The 15,628-nt window shown below is 42.9% G+C and overlaps 1 protein-coding gene across 5 annotated transcripts in view; it reads right to left on the bottom strand.

Moving 5' to 3' along the window:
* USP42 (ubiquitin specific peptidase 42) overlaps window positions 1-15,628 on the bottom strand; it is a 55,014-nt gene that overhangs the window by 30,418 nt on the left and 8,968 nt on the right. The window contains exon 2 of one of the 5 annotated variants that reach the window (XM_030796434.1): window positions 14,288-14,411. The exons of the other annotated variants lie outside the window; for them this stretch is intronic. The gene's annotated coding sequence lies outside the window, so the exon portion shown is untranslated. The remainder of the gene's footprint in view (window positions 1-14,287; window positions 14,412-15,628) is intronic. 5 annotated transcript variants of the gene reach the window in all.

A 15,628-nucleotide genomic window follows, 5' to 3' on the forward strand; every position in this document is an offset into this window, starting at 1 on the left:
CCAATCCCAAATTCTTCCCCCTGCCCTACCCTGCTTTTCCCACGGAAACCTCAACGAAGGCTCTGGCCAATAATGCCTTCCCCTTGCTCCTGTCTTCTACTTCCTGACCCCTCAGGGGTCCTTATCACATGGCCCTGCATGGTGTGACCTGTGAGCATAAAATCTTTGTCCTCCTGAGCCTCTCCTGTATCTCCTCTTGTGGCTGCACCTGAGCAACCATCTAAGAATACAAGACATTAAAACACCACAGAAGAACTATGGCCTCACCTCTACCCACACCAGAAAAGGCAAGTAAACAGCCTAGACTTACACTCAACAGGCTGTAGCAAGGCACCCTAACCCATACTGGGTTAACGGTGGAGAAGGCAGACTAGGAGTTGGGACTTGCAACCACACTGGATGAACAAACCCTGTCCCACCCCACGTTGTGACAATCACGTGAGACGTGGGGAGCCCAGATTTCCACCCACCCAGTAGTAAAAAGCCACCTCTAAACTCTCCCCCCACTATGGCCTCCCCAGCCCCCGGTGAGGGTCAGAGTCAGGACTGTCACCATCACTCAGTGGTAACACAACCACTCCCAATGCAGTGTCCATGGAGACCATGTGGGGAGCAGGAACTTCCACTTCCACCCAGTAGGGACAACGATCCCCAATTCCCACCTGGGGTGCCAACGGAGGCTGAGTGGGGAATGTGGGCTTCTACTCCATCTGACATCACTTCCTCTGCCAGAGCAGTGTCAGAGCAAGCTGGCTAAAACAAAGGTTAGATAAGACTCAGTGTCTTATAAGGTAATACCAAAATATCCATGGCCAAGCTCGGTGGCTCATGCCTACAATTCTAGCACTTTGGGAGGCCGAGGCAAGAGGACTGCTTGAGCCCAGGAGGTGGGGGCTACAGTGAGCCGTGACTACACCACTGCACTCAAGCCTGGACAACAGAGTAAGACCCTGACTCAAAAAACGAAATTGTTTTAAAATCCAGCTTTCAAATGAAAATCACTCATCATACTGAGAACTAGGAATCTCTCAAACAAAAATTATAACATTGTCTGATATGGTTCTAAATGTATATAAAAGAAACTTTTTTTTTTTTTTTTTGAGACAGAGTCCCACTCTGTCACCCAGGCTGGAGTGCAATGGCATGACCTTGGCTCACCGCAACCTCTGCCTCCTGGGTTCAAGTGATTCTCTTGCCTCAGCCTCCCAAGTAGCTGGGATTACAGGCGAGCACCACCACACCTGGCTAATTTTTGTATTTTTAGTAGAGACAGGGTTTCACCATGTTGGCCAGACTGGTCTTGAATCCCTGACCTCAGGTGATCCACCCGCCTCAGCCTCCCAAAGTGCTGGGATTACAGGCATGAGCCACCGTGCCTGGCGTTTTTTTTTTTTTTTTTTTGAGGCAGAGCCTCACTTTGTTTCCCAGCCTGGAGTGCAGTGGCACGATCTTGGCTCACTGCAACTTCCACCTCCTGGATTCAAACAATTCTCCTTCCTCAGCCTCCCGAATAGCTGGGATTACAGGCGCCCACCACCATGCCTGGCTAATTTTTTGTATTTTTAGTAGAGATGGGGTTTTGCCATTGTTGGCCAGGCTGGTCTCGAACTCCTGACCTCAGGTGATCCACCCGCCTCAGCTTCCCAAAATGCTGGGATTACAGGCATGAGCCACCACGCCCGGCCTAGAAGAAACATTTTAAAACAGTTATAACTAGTGAAGAGTAAAGGACATAGGGAAGTAATGTTTCTATACTTCCCTCAACCTAGTAAAATGACAATACCCGTAAACTGTGGTAAAAGTTATGTGTGTGTAAATGTGGTCCCTAAAAGTGACCACTAAAAAGGCTCCAGGCACAGTGGTGCACGCCTGTAATCCCAGCACTGTGCGAGCCTGAGGTGGGAGGATGGCTTGAGCCCAGGAGTTTGAGACCAGCCTGCACAACATGGTGAAACCCTGTCTCTACAAAAATTAGCCAGGCATGGTCATGCACAGCTGTAGTCCAAGCCACTTGGGGGGCTGAGGCAGGAGGATCATTTGAGGTTGGGAGACTGAGACTGCAGCGAGCTGAGATCGTGCAACCACACTCCAGCCTAGGTGACAGAGTGAGACCCTGTCCACGACCCACCCCCCAAAAAAGAAAGATAGACTCAAGTAAAGCAAAATGATATAATTTTGAAAAATATTTTCAAGTATTCAAGTAACCCACAGAGAAGCAAGAATAAGAAAACACAGATATAAAAAAAAGAACAGAACAAAAAACAAAATATTAAATGGCAGAATAAGCCTTAAGTCTTAAAATATCAATAATCACCTTAAAAGTAAATGTTCTAAATAAATGAGGGTGAAGGACACCCAGCCTAGAGCAGCAGACAGTTAAAAGACATAGACTGACAAAATGGATTGAACAACACAAACCAACTATATGCTGTTTACAAAAAAACTCACTTCAAATGTAATGATACAGGCAGGCTGAAAGTAAAAGGATAAAAAAGATACGTCATGCAAGCATTAATCAAAGCAGGGAAAAACTTTTATCTGGGCATGGTGGTGCATGCCTGTGGTCCTAACTGCTCCAAAGGCTGAGATGGAGGATTCCTAGAGCCCAGGAGTTGGAGGCTGCAGTGAGCTATAATCGCACCACTGCACTCCAGCCCAGGTGACAGAGTGAGACCTCATCTCAAGGAGAAAAAAAAAAAAAAAAGCAGGGCCAGGCACAGTGGCTCACACCTGTAATTCCAACACTTTCAGAGGCCAAGGCAGGAGGATCACTTGAGGCTAGGAGTTCGAGACCAGCCTGGGTAACACAGCGAGACCAAATCTCTACAAAAGTAAAAAATAAAAAAATTAGCTGGTCATGGTGGGACACGCCTGTAGTCCAAAGCTAGTAGGAAGGCTGAGGCAGGAGGATAGCTTGAGACCAAAATTTTGAGGATGCAGGATTTTGAGGATTTTCAGGATGCAGTGAGCTATGATCACACCAATGCACAAAGCCTGGGACACAGAACAAGATTCTGTCTCAAAAACAAAGAAACCAACAACAACAAAAAAAGCAGGAATGGTTACATTAATAAAGAATAAAGTAGACTTCAGGAACATAGTAAAGATGTTAATCCCCCCAAATTAAGACACAAGTTTAGTGTACTTCCTATCAAAATCCCAGCAAAATATTTTATATACAGATTATTTTATAATTTGTAATGAAAAGCAATGCAACTAGAATAGCTGAAACTATTTTGAAGAATAAAGTGGAAGGAATCATTCTAACCGATGACAAGACTTATTACATAACTACAGTAAGAAGGACTTGTGTAGAGTGGTGGACACATACATCATCACAACAGAATAGAAAGCTGGAGACAGACACACAAATATGCCCAAATGATTTCTTTTTGATTACAAAGATACAAAAGCAATTCAACGGAGGAAAGACAGCTTCTTCAAGAAAATGACGCTGGAGCAAATGACATCCAGACAAAAAAAACTCAGCTTAAACCTCAGTTTCTAAAAAAATTAACTCAAAATGGATCACAGACTTAAATGTAACACATTAAACAATAAAACAGGAAAAAATTAACATAGGAAAAAATTAACATAGGAAAAAATCTGCAGGATCAAGAGCTAGGCAAAGAGATCTTAAACTTGACACTAAAAGCACAATCCACTAAAGGCTGACCAATTGAACTTCACCAAAATTAAAAACCTTTGTCTGTAAAACATCCACTAAGTGGATGAAGACATGCTACAGATGGGGAGAAAATATTTGGAAACCACATATCCTCAAAACTTGACAGTACAACAACAAAGAACATGATAGAAAATGAGGGAAAGATACAGACACATGTTTCACCAAAGAACACAAACAGATGGCAAATAAGCACATGAAAAGATGTTCAATACCTTTAAGCATTAGGGAAATGCAAATGAAAGCCACACTGAGTTATCACTACACACCTATCAGTACAGGTAAAATGAACACTAGTGACAACAGCAAATGTTGGCAAAGATGCAAGGAAGGTGGACTGTCATATATTGCTTTGGCAGTTTCTTATAAAATCAAACATGCAACTACCATATAACCCAGCATTTGCAGTCCTGGGCATTTATCCCAGAGAAATGAAGACATGCTGACAAAAAGAGCTATATACATTCATGTTTATAGCAGCTCCACTCACCATATCCCAAAACTAGTAACAACCCAGATGTTTACCACAGCTCCACTCACAATCCCCCAAAACCAGAAACAACCCGGATGTGTTTACCGCAGCTCCACTCACGATATCCCAAAACTAGAAACAACCAGATGTCCTTTAATGGAAAAGTAGTTAAAGAAACTGTGGCGTTATCAGGCCGGCACAGTGGCTCACGCCTGTAATCCCAGCACTTTGGGAGGCTGAGGCGGGCAGATCACGAGGTCAGGAGATAGAGACCACCCTGGCTAATATGGTGAAACCTGTCTCTACTAAAAATACAAAAAAAATTAGCCAGGCGTGGTGGCGGGCACCTGTAGTCCCAGCTAATCGGGAGGCTGAGGCAGGAGAATGGCATGAACCCAGGAGGCAGAGCCTGCAGTGAGCTGAGATCCCACCACTGCACTCCAGCCTGGACAACAGAGCAAGACTCCCTCTTGAAAAAAAAAAGAAACTGTGGCGTATCCATACCATGAAATACTACCTACCAATGAAAGAATTATTAATACATGCAACAACCTGGATCAATCTTGAGAGAATTATGCTAGGTGAAAAAGCCAATTCCAAAAGGTTACATACTATATAATTCACGTAACACTGTTGAAATGACAAAATCATAGAAATGGAGAATCAGTGGTCACCAGAGGTTAAGGGGAAGGCAGGGACACAAGTGGGCTTGGGAAAGGGAAACATGATGGGTTCTGTAGACGATGGAAATGCTCTGTATCTTGACTATATCAATGTCACTACTGTGCTTGTGATATTCCATTACAGTGTTATCACTGGGGGAGGTTCAGTAAGGATACATGGGATTTCTTTGTATTATTTCTTACAACTGCATGTGAATCTAGTTACCCCAAATAAAAAGTTGAGTTTTTTAAAAAAGCAAAATAAAGACATTTCAAACCAAAAAAAAAAAAAAAAAAAAACTAAAATCAACAACAAAGTAAAATAACCCCTGCACATCAAAAAACAAAACAAAAGTAAGGAAGAATACCAAATGGAAATCTGGATACATAAAAAGGAATGAAAAGCAGTGGAAACAGTAAACAAGCAGGTAAATAGAAATGATTTCTTAAAAGCTTTAAACTATCTAAAACAAAACTTTTAAAATGAATTTAAAGGAAAAAATAATACAACAATGCATGACAACAATAGCACAAAGATGGGAAAGGAAAGATGGAGTATATTATCAAAATGTTCTTATATTACATGAGAAGCAGAATATTGTGTTTTGTTTTGTGACAGAGTTTCACTCTTGTTGCCTAGGCTGGAGTGCAGTGGTGTGTTCTTGGCTCACTGCAACCCCTGCTTCCCAGGTTCAAGCGATTCTCCCACCTCAGTCTCCCAGGTAGCTGAGATTATAGGCGTCTGCCACCATGTCAGGCTAATTTTTTGTATTTTTAGTAGAGACAAAGTTTCACCATATTGGCCAGGCTGGTCTCAAACTCCCAACCTCAGGTGATCCTCCAGCCTCAGCCTCTCAAAGTGCTAGGATTACAGGCATGAGCCACTGCGTCCCGCCTGGTTTTTTTTTTTTTTTTTGAGACAGAGTCCCGCTCTGTTGCCCAGGCTGGAGTGCAGTGGTGCAATCTCGGCTCACTGAAACCTCCGACTCCCGGGCTCAAGTGATTCTCCTGCCTCAGCCTCCTGAATAACTGGGATTACAGGCATGGGCCACCATAGCTGGCTAATTTTTGTATTTTCAGTAGAGACGGGGTTTTGCTATGTTGGCCAGGCTGGTCTCGAATTCCTGACCACAAGTGATCCGCCCGCCTCAGTCTCCCAAAGAGCTGAGACTACAGGCATGAGCCACTGGCACCCTGCCTGAGAAGTGGAATGTTATTTGAAGGTAAACTGATAAGTTAAAGATATAACCTAAAGTAACCACCATGAAAAAAATATATCAAAAATATGCCAATAAAGCAGATTAAATAAAATCATATATCAATCCAAAAGGTGGCAGAAAAAAGATTTTAAAAGACAACCAAGAATAAATGGGACCAATAGGAAAAAAAAATAGCAAGATGGTAGATTTAAACCCAATCATACCAATAATCTCATTAAATGTAAAAGGTATAATGCCTCAAAATAAAAGGCAGAGACTACTATTGGATAAAAAGCAAGATCAAATTAATAAGCTATTTATAAGAAATCCACTTCAAAGCTGGGCACGGGGGCTCACGCCTGCAATCCCAGCACTTTTGGGAGGCCGAGGCGGGCAGATCATGAGGTCAGGAGTTTGAGACCAGCCTGGCCAATATGGTGAAACCCCATCTCTACTAAAAATACAAAAATTAGCCGGGTGTGGTGGTACACCCGTAGTCCCAGCTACTTGGGAGGCTGAGGCAGAAGAATCACTTGAACCCAGGAAGTGAAGATTGCAGTGGGCCGAGATCACGCCACTGCACTCCAGCCTGGGTGACAGAGCGAGAATCCGTCTCAAAAAAAAAAAAAAAGGGAATCTACTTTAAATACATAGACAAAAATAGGTTAAAGATAGAAAGATGGAAAAAATATATCACGCTAACATGAATCATAAGAAAACTGGAGTGGGCTGGGCATGGTAGCTCACACCTGTAATCCCAGCACTTAGGGAGACTGAGGCAGGCAGATCACCTGAGGTCAAGATTTCAAGACCAGCCTGGCCAACATGGTGAAACCTCACCTCTACTAAAAATACAAAAGTTAGCTGGGCATGGTGGCGCATGTCTGTAATCCCAGCTACTTGAGAGACTGAGGCAGAAGGCAGAGTTGAACCCAGGAGGCAGAGTTTGCAGTGAGCCAAGATCATGCCGCTGCACTACAGCATAGGTGACAAAGTGAGACTCCACCTCAAAAAAAAAAGAGAAATGAAACGAAAAAGAAAACTGGAGTGGCTTTTTTTTTTTTTGAGACAGGGTCTCATTTTGTTGCCCTGGTTGGAGTACAGTGGCATAATCATAGCTCTCTACAGCCTTCAACTCCCTGGCTCCAGTGATCCTCCCACCTTGGCCTCCCGAGTAGCTAAGACTATAGAAGCACACCACTGTGCCTAGCTAATTTTTTAATTTTTTTTTTTTTTTTTTTTTGAGACGGAGTCTCGCTGTCACCCAGGCTGGAGTGCAGTGGCGCGATCGCGACTCACTGCAGACTCTGCCCCCCGGGGTTCATGCCATTCTGCTGCCTCAGCCTCCTGAGTAGCTGGGACTACAGGCGCCCGCCACCTCACCCAGCTAATTTTTTGTATTTTTAGTAGAGACGGGGTTTCACCGTGTTAGCCAGGATGGTCTCGACCTCCTGACCTCGTGATCCGCCCACCTCGGCCTCCCAAAGTGCTGGGATTACAGGCGTGAGCCACAGCACCCGGCCCAATTTTTTAATATTTTATATTATACAGAGAAGGTCTCACTATGCAGCTCAGGCTGGTCTAAAACTCCTAGCTTAACCCATCCTCCTGCCTCAGCCTCCCAAAGTGTTGGGATTACAGGCATGAGCCATCATGCCCAGCTTGGGGTGGCTAAATTTATCTCAGATGAAGTAGATTTCAGAGCAAAGAATATTATTTGGGATGAAGAGAGTCATTTCATAAATGATAGCCAAGTGAGTTCATCAAGAGGGCATAACAGGCCAGGTGCAGTGGCTCAGACGTATAATCCCAGCACTTCGGGAGGCCGAGGTGGGTGGATCACCTGAGGTCAGGAGTTTGAGACCAGCCTAGCCAACATGGGCGAAACCCCATCACTACTAAAAAATACAAAAATCAGTCAGGTGTGGTGGCGCATGCCTGTAATCCCAGCTGCTCAGGAGGCTGAGGTATGAGAATCACTTGAACTTGAAAGGTGGAGGCTGCAGCGAACCAAGATCATGCCACTGCACTCTAGCCTGGGCACCAGGAGTTCAAGACAACTGTCTTGAAGCCAGGAGTTTGAGACAAGCCTGAGCAACTTAGCGAGACTCTATTTAAAAAAAAAAATTAGGCCGGGCACGGTGACTCACGCCTGTAATCCCAGCACTTTAGGAGGCTGAGGCGGGTGAATCACGAGGTCAGGAGATACAGACCATCCTGGCCAACATGGTGAAACCCCATCTCTACTAAAAATATAAAAATCAGCTGGGTGTGGTTGCATGTGCCTGTAATCCCAGCTACTCAGGAGGCTGAGGCAGGAGAATACATTGAACCCAAGAGGCGGAGGTTGCAGTTGAGCCAAGATCACACTACTGCACTCCAGCGTGGCAACAGAGCAAGACTCTGTCTCAAAAAAAAAAAAAAAAAGGCATGGTGGTGCATGTCTATAGTCTCAGCTACTTGGGAAGCTGAGGTGGGAAGATCACTTGAACCCAGAAGGTTGAGGGTGCAGTGAGCTATGATGGCACCACTGCACTCCAGCCTAGGCAACAGAGTGAGTGAGACCCTGTCTTTAAAAAAAAAAAAAAAATTGACACATGACATATCAACACATTTGGGATACAGCTAAAGTACCACTCATAGGGAAATTTACAGCATTTAACACTTACATTGGAAAAGAAGAAAGATCTCAAATCAAATGACCTAAGACTCCACCTTAAGACACTGGAACAGAGCACATTAAATCCAAAGTAAGCAGAAGAAAGGGAATAATGACAATAACAACAAACATCAATAAAACAGAAAACTGTAATAAAACAGAAATCTGTAACAATGAAACCAAGAGCTCGTTCTTTGAGAAGATCAGTAAGATTAAAAAACTTCTGGTCAGATTGATCAAACAAAAAAGACAGAAAGCTGGGTATGGTGGTATAATCCTAGCACTTTTGGAGGCCAAGTGGAGAGGATCATTTGAAGCCAGGAGTTCAAGACTAGCCTGAGCAACATAGTGAGACCTTGTCTCTACAAAAATAATTTAAAGATTAGCTGTGTGTGGTGATGCACACCTCTAGCTACTCAAGAAGCTGAGGTGGGAGCGCTGCTTGAGCCCAGGAGGTGCAGGCTGCAGTGAGATATGATCTTGCCACTGTACTCCAGCCTGGGCAAAAGAGCAAGATCCTGTCTTCTAAAAACAAAACAGAGGCCGGGCGCGGTGGCTCACGCCTGTAATCCCAGCACTTTGGGAGGCCGAGGCAGGCGGATCACGAGGTCAGGAGATCGAGACCATCCTGGCTAACACGGTGAAACCCCGTCTCTACTAAAAAATACAAAAAAATTAGCCGGGCGAGGTGGCGGGCGCCTGTAGTCCCAGCTACGCGGGAGGCTGAGGCAGGAGAATGGCGTGAACCCCGAGGGACGGAGCCTGCAGTGAGCCAAGATCACACCACTGCACTCCAGCCTGGGTGAAAGAGCGAGACTCCTTCTCAAAAAAAAAAAAAAAAACAACAACAACAAAAAAAAGCAGAAAAGAAGAATGTAGTTTAAAACCTGCCCATGAGAAACTGCAAGGTCCAGATGGCTTCACTGCTGAAATCTACCAAACATTTAAGGAAGAAATAACATCAATTATGTACAAACTCTTCCAGGAAATAGAAGTGAAGAAAATATATCCCAACACATGCCAACATTAGGGTAATGATGCCAACATTACCCTAATGCCAAAACAAGAAAAAAAAAAGGCATTATAAGAAACTATAGGCTAATAATACTCATGAAGACAAAATTGTTTTACAATTTTAGCAAATCAAAGCCAATAATACATAGAATAATGTGTCATGACCAAGCATGAGTCATCTCAGGAATGCAAGGTTGGTTTAACATTCAAGCATCAAACAACTCAACCTGGTAAAAGGTGTCTGTGAAAAACCTACAACACCATACTTAATGGTGAAAGACTGAATGCTTTTCCTCTAAGGCTGAGAAAGAGACATGGATTTTTACTCTTATCACCTCTATTTAATAATGCAATGGAGGTCTCTTTACCAGAAAAAAACAGCAAGAAAAATAAATAAAGAACCTACACAGACTGAAAATGGAAAAGTAAAATTATCTTTATTCACATATCACATGGTTGCATCTATAAAATCTTAAGGGATCTTAAAAAAAAAAACCTACTAGAGTTAATAAGTGACTTAAGCAAGGTTCCAAGATATAAGATCAAAATCTGAAAAATGTATTTCTATATGCTAGCAATAAACAATCAGTAAGTTGAAATTTTAAAAATAAAATACCCTTTGTAATAGTTAATGAAAATATTTATCCCAGCCGGGTGCAGTGGCTCACCCCTGTAATCCCAGCACTTTGGGAGGCTGAGGCAGGTGGATCATTTGAGGTCAGGAGTTCGAGACCAGCTTGGCCAACAGGGTGAAACCCTGTCTCTACTAAAAATACAAATATTAGCCGGGCATGATGGTGGGCATCTGCAATCTCAGCTACTCATGAGGCTGAAGCAGAAGAATTGCTCAAACCAAGAAGGCAGAGGTTGCAGTGAGCCGAGATTGTGCCACTGCACCCCAGCCTGGGCAACAAGAAACTAAAGATGGCCTAGGCCAGGCATAGTGGCTCATGCCTGAAATCCCAAAACTTTGAAAGGCTGAGGCAAGAGGCTGGGCACGGTGTCTCATGCCTGTAATCCCAGCACTTTGGGAGGCCAAGTCAGGCAGATCACTTGAGGTCAGGAGTTTGAGACCAGCCTGGCCAATATTGTGAAACCCCATCTCTATAAAAATACAAAAATTAGCTAAGTGTGATGGTGCATGCCTATAATCCCAGCTACCTGCGAGGCTGAGGCAGGAGAATCACTTAAACCCAAGAGGTGGAGGTTACAGTGAGTGGAGATAGTGGCACTGCACTCCAGCTTGAGTGACAGAGCGAGACTCTGTCTCAAAAAAAAAAAAAAAAAGGGCCGGGAGCAGTGGCTCACGCCTGTAATCCCAGCACTCTGAGAGGCCGAGGCGGGCAGATCACGAGGTCTGGAAATCGAGACCATCCTGGCTAACATGATGAAACCCCGTCTCTACTAAAAATACAAAAAAATTAGCCAGCGTGGTGGCGGGCACCTGTAGCCCCAACCACTCAGGAGGCTGAGGCAAAAGAATGGCATGAACCCGGCAGGCGTAGGTTGCAGTGAGCCGAGATCACGCCACTGCACTCCAGCCTGAGTGGCAGAATGAGACTCCGTCTCAAAAAACAAAAACGAGAACTAAAAAAGGCTGAGGCAAGAGAACTGCTTGAGCATAGGAGTTCAAGACCAGCCTGGGCAACATGGTGAGACTGTCTCTACAAAAAAATAAAAAAATTAGCTAGGTGTTGTAGCACATGCCTGTAGTCCTGGCTATTCACGAAGCTGAGGCAAGGGGATCCCTTGAGCCAAGGAGGTCAAGGCTGCAGTGAGCTGTGACTGTGCACCACTGTACTCCAGCCTGGGCAACAGAGCAAGACTGTCTCAAAAACAAAACAAAACAACAACAACAGAAAAACAAGGCCTAAATAAATAGGTATACCTTGCTTGTGAGTCAGAAAATAATACTCTTTAGATGTTGATTCACATCAAATTGATTTAAAGATTCAGCACAGTCCCAATCAAAATACCAGGAAGATTATTTGTAGAAATTCACAAAGTGATTCTAAAATTCATTTGAAAATACAAATGGCCAAGCAACCATGAAGAGCCAGAACAACTTTTTTATTTTGGTTGACACAAGATCTCACTGTCGCCCAGGCTGCAGTGTACCTGCACAATCATGGCTCACTGCAGTCACCACCTCCCAAGCTGAAGCGAGCCTCTCACCTCAGTCTCCCAAGTAGCCAGGACTAGCGCTTGCCACCACACACAGTGAATTTTTTTTATTTTTTGTAAAGACGAGGTCTGACAATGTTGCCCAGGCTACAGAATAACTCAGAGAAAGAACAAAGGTGGAGGACTTACCTGGTTCCAAAACTTTTTTTCTGAGACAGCATCTCACTCTATCACTCAGGCTGTAATACAGTGGTGCAATCATAGCTCATGGCAGCCTCAAACTCCCAGGCTCAAGCAATCCTCCTGCCTCAGCCTCCCAAGTAACTAGGACTATAGGCATGAGTTCCCAGATACAGCTAATTTTTTTTTGTAGAGACAGGGTCTTGACATGTTGCCCAGGCTGGTCTCAAACTCCTGGGTTCAAACAGTCCTCCTGCCTCAGCCTCCCAAAACACTGGGATTATAGACATGAGCCACTCAGATGGCCACAAAACTTTAAAATATATAGTAATCAAGACATTGTGTTACGGTGTCAAGATAAACAAGTGATCAGCACAACATAATAGAGTCCATAAATAGATCGTATTTATATGGCTTAGATTTTCTTTCTTCTGTCTAAAGTGATTCAATCACCTGATTTTTGATAAAGGTGCAAAGACAATTTAGTGGCAAAAGGATTATGTTTCCAACAAATGGTGCCAGAACTGAACATCCATATGCAAAAAAACAAACTTGCTCCATCTTCACATCACAAGCAAAAATTAACTCAAAATGGACCACTGACCCAAAAACAAAAGCTAAAACTTTAAGACTTCTAAAAGAAAGTATAGGAAAAATATTTGTGACCTGTAGGTAGGCAAAGACTTTTTTTTCTTGTCTTTTCTTTTTTCCTTGAGACATGGTCTTACTGTCACCCAGACGAATAAAGTGGCACAATCATGGCTCACTGCAGCCTCAACCTCCTGGGCTCATGTGATCCTCCCACCTCAGTCTCCCAAGTAGCTGGGACTATAGGCGCACACTGCCAAGCCCAGCTAATTTTTGTATTTTTTATGGAGACAGGGTTTCACCATGTTGCCCAAACTGGTCTCAAACTACTGAACTCAAGTGAGCCACCCGCCTCAGCCTCCCAAAACACATGAACCACCACACCTGGCCTAATTTTTAATTTTTTTAATATAGAGATGAGTTCTCCCTATGTTGCCCAGGCTAGTCTTGAAATCCTGGGCTCAAGTGATCTACCTGCCTCAGCCTCCCAAAGTGCTGGGACTACAGGCATGAGCCACATACCCAGCCAAGATTTCTTAAAACACCTACAGCACAACGAATAAAAAGAAAAAAAAATGAAATGAAATTTCCCAAAACAAAAAACGCACTCTTTAAAAAGATACTGAAAAGAATCAAAAGACAAATCCCAGCCTACATAATAAAAGACTTACATCGAGAATATATAAAGAACTCTCTAAGCTCAACAATAAGAAAACTACCAGTTTTCAAATGGGCAAAAGATTTCAACAGGCATTTTAGCAAAGGAAATATACAGATGGCAAATAACCACATGAAAAGATGTTCAAAAACAAAAACAAAACAAAAAAGAAAAGAGGTTCAGCATTATTCATCATGAAAGTACAAATTAAAACCACAACAAAATACTACCACACTACACACCTATGGAGATGGCTAAAACTGAAGAAGACTGACCACACCAAGTATTGGGAAGGATGTGGGGCAAATGGAAGCTTCATTCACCAGTGGTGGGACTATACAACACTGCAATCCCTTTTGGAAAGTTTGGAAGTCTCTTAAAATGTTAAAGTACACACCCACCCCAGGACCAAGCCATTTTACTCCTAGATATTTATCTAAGAGAAATGAAAACATGTCCTAACAAAGGCTTGTTTGCTAATGTTCACAGCAGCTTAATTTGTAACGGCACAAAGTGAAAAATGACCCAGATGCCCATCAATAGACAAATGGAGAAACAAATTGTGATCTAGCCATAAAATGGAATCCTACTCAATAATACGATGAAGTGATGCTACATGGCACAAATGGAATAATGTTGAAGGAATTATGCTGAGTGAAGGAAGCAAGATAATATGAGAATATATACTGTACAATTCCACATAAGCAACATTCTAGAAAATCTAAACTAATTCATCTATAGTGATAGAAAGCAGATCAGTGGTTGCCGGGCAAGAGGGTGGGGAAAGGATGGAAAGGGTGATTTCAAAGGGGCATCGGGGAACTTTTGAGGGTGATGAACATGTTCATTATCTTAATCTTGATGCTAGTTCCACGGGTGTATACAAATGTCAAAATGCATCAAATTATGTATTTTAAATATGTGTAATCTGGTATATATCAATAATACTTCAATAAAGCTGGGAAAAGAGAGAGAGAAAGAGAGCGAGGAAGGGAGGGAGGGAGGAAGCAAGCACAAAAACTACCAGTAGCATAAAAGATAGGCACCTAATTCTGGACACCGGGAGCTTCTGAATTTTGTCTTGGTCCTCTCTCTTGCTGTCCAGGTGCTAGTGCTGGGTTTTCATCCACACCCTACTTTCATTAAGCACAAAAGTGATAGGAAAGCTGTCTGTGGGGAATGAATTATGGACTTAGAAAGGGAGAAAATGAGGACAAACAGAGCGTTAATTCTGGCATAACAAACACCTCTAGGTAGGTGGTGAGATTCTAGGTGATTTTTCTTTGGTTTCTTTAAGTTTTTCCGTACTTTCCAAATTCTTTACAAGCATTACTTGGCTCTTTGGAGGGAAAAAAGAAATCAGTTTTAAAAGAACCAATTTAAATTCTCCATTAAGTAAAGAACTATTCAAAAAGAAACCAAGGATTTTTTTTTTTAATCCTAGTAACTAATAGCACCAGAACATACACACATGAATCTGAGCCATTAATTTAGATCAAAGAACAGGGAGACTGCATTTATAAAGAATAAAGGATATTTACAACATATGGAGAAGGCTAAAACCTCAAAAACGGATGTTCTAAATTCTGAAAGTTGATAGTCAACCACTGAGTTGGCTTCCATCTAATTAAAGACATTTTAATAAGCTTTAACTGATTTCCTGCCATGTAGGTTGAAGATGAGGTTCTCGAATGCTAAAGGGAAAGTCTAGTCTGAATTCCAGGAGGTTGGGGGCAGTGGCAAGAGAGTCCTTCTCCTCTAAGGCTTATAAGCATGTAAATGAGTCAAGCCTTCCAACATGGTATAAATGCCAGGAGAGGTGGGATTTCTTAACCCCCCCTGTCCCAAGTTGCTGGCATCAGACTTTTTTTTTTTTTTGAGACAGGGTCTCTTTCTGTTGCCTAGGCTGAAGTACAGCAGTGCCATCACAGCTCACTGCAGTCTCAACCTTCCAGACTCAGGTGACCTTCCTGCCTCACCCTCCTGGGTAGCTGGGACTAGAGGTGTGTGCTGCCATGCTAGACTAATTTTTATTTTTATTTTTATTTTTAGTAGAGATGGGGTCTCACTATGTTGTCCAGGTTGGTCTCCAACTCTTGGGCTCGAGTGATCCTTTCTCCTCAGTCTCTCAAAGTGCTGGGATTACAGGTGTTAGCCCAGCTAATGTCAGATATTTCTGTCACTTTTTTTTTTAGTAAGTGTAGAAAACCAACAAGGAGTTCAGAAATGCCAAAAGCTCATAAAATGTTTCTTTTTAAATACCTTCACAGGTCTAATTAGGTGCAAAATGTCTTTTATGCAACCTGAATATCAATCCTGAGTCCTCCTGCTTGGTTTCTAAAAGAATAAACCAACTTCTTAGTAATCATAGCACTCTTGGCTTAATT

This window comes from Nomascus leucogenys, chromosome 17, assembly GCF_006542625.1.
Source record: "Nomascus leucogenys isolate Asia chromosome 17, Asia_NLE_v1, whole genome shotgun sequence".
Taxonomy (NCBI): domain Eukaryota; kingdom Metazoa; phylum Chordata; class Mammalia; order Primates; family Hylobatidae; genus Nomascus; species Nomascus leucogenys.